This window comes from Octopus sinensis, unplaced genomic scaffold, assembly GCF_006345805.1.
Source record: "Octopus sinensis unplaced genomic scaffold, ASM634580v1 Contig10832, whole genome shotgun sequence".
In the NCBI taxonomy this organism is placed as follows: domain Eukaryota; kingdom Metazoa; phylum Mollusca; class Cephalopoda; order Octopoda; family Octopodidae; genus Octopus; species Octopus sinensis.
In genome coordinates this window covers 176,144-177,792 of record NW_021832226.1, presented here as the reverse complement: position 1 = coordinate 177,792, position 1,649 = coordinate 176,144, and the positions used below count along the sequence as shown (strand labels likewise).

Sequence of the window (1,649 nt, the reverse complement as noted above, 5' to 3'; positions counted from 1 at the left end):
CGACTTTCAAGAGTCTTTTGCCTGTTGTTCTGGCACAACTTGAAGATCCTTGTCATTTAAAGCAAAATCCACATCATTATCATATGCAATTACCATACCACTTTGATTCTGAACTAAGCATTCGTCCGCTGGGCCTTTCACCGATTAATGACAACTAGGAGAATAATCTTTTCAAGAGGGTTCTCTGCGGATATATTTTCTTTCTGGACATAAATTAGTATCCCTTTAGTAATTCACAATCAAGCTATTAAACAATCTTTAGACTAGTTTTCATCCGTGTTTCTGTTTAAAACAAGTATTTTCAGATCTGATATTCATTTCCTTCTGTAATTTCGAAAGGATTGGCTCATCTGGCTGAAATAGTGTGTTTCGGTTGTCCAAAATGCTTATTTGCCGAGGAAAGTATTTCTCTTACAGTTTCAAGCCATGCTCTACCTGTAGGATGTGACTCGATTCCTATATTTCTAAAACACAGTTTTAATATTCTGCCCGTAGTTTTGGTAATAAGTGCAGGCTTTCTTGGTTCTATGGGATTCCCATTAAATGTTTTGGGAAGAAGAATCTCCTGCTGAATTTGGTGTATTGAATTACATAGCCGAAAGTCTGACAATCACTTTAATAATTGAATATTGAGATGCCAATTCTGTGGTCACTGTCAATAGTGAGTCCTCCATACGCCCTCAAATCACATAAAAAAGGGTTTATCATCCCTTATTCATTTTCTGTTAATTAAATATTTTTATTGATATTATATAAATCAATTAAATTTGTTTATAAAATTTTAAATTTAACGTGAAAAACGTGTCTTTGTTGAACTTAGATAATGGTTTTAAATTGTTAAAATACTAACTGCTGTTAGGGTCAAAACAACCATATCGAGTTATACACAAAAAGATACGGGAAACAACTTGATTATGATGAACGAAAGTATTAAAATAGCTTCATTAATAATACAGACGAAAGAAAATAGCGAGACAAGCTCATACTTTATCAAAAAAAGCCAAAAATCTACGTGGAATCAAGTTCACTTATATTGTGAATTTATATTATTTATTAGAGCAAAATTATACAATCGGAAACGCAGACTTGAGAAAATACAACTACAAAAAACGTATTTAAATTATAATTATTGATTAAAATAGAATTAAAAAACATCAAGAAAAACTTTCTAAACACACAAATCCTCCAGAAACTGAAAAAGGCGCCATTCCTAATTATCTGCTTGATCGTGGGACCCAGTCAATGTCTAAAGGCCTTTCAAATATGGTCAAACAAAAACGAAAAGAAAAAGCTGTATAATATTCGAGGTAAATCTTTTTTAGGGGAAATGGAACGTTCCTCTGCCTAAGGTCGCCGCAGTTGGAGACTCCGAGACATTTCGTGTCGTTCGAACGGGGAAAAGAAAAAGCAATTTTTGTATTTATATTTTAGAAAAATCGTGGAAACGAATGGTGACAAAAGCGTGTTTCGTTCCCGAGGATTTTACCAGAAAACCTCCAAAATATGAAAGATTTATTCGTCCGATGGCACTTCGGTACAAGAAGGCACACGTGACTCACCCTGAACTAAAAACTACATTTTTTTTACCCATTATTGGAGTGAAGAAGAATCCGAATTCATTGACTTATACATCATTGGGCATTATTACT

General features: G+C 33.7%; 1 long non-coding RNA gene across 1 annotated transcript; it reads left to right on the top strand.

The window, feature by feature from the left end:
* Positions 1-956: 956 nt before the first annotated feature.
* Positions 957-1,240, top strand: LOC115228596. The gene is made up of 3 exons (XR_004997223.1): positions 957-1,022; positions 1,058-1,111; positions 1,143-1,240. It is a non-coding gene; the product is annotated as an uncharacterized LOC115228596 (long non-coding RNA).
* Positions 1,241-1,649: the final 409 nt, after the last annotated feature.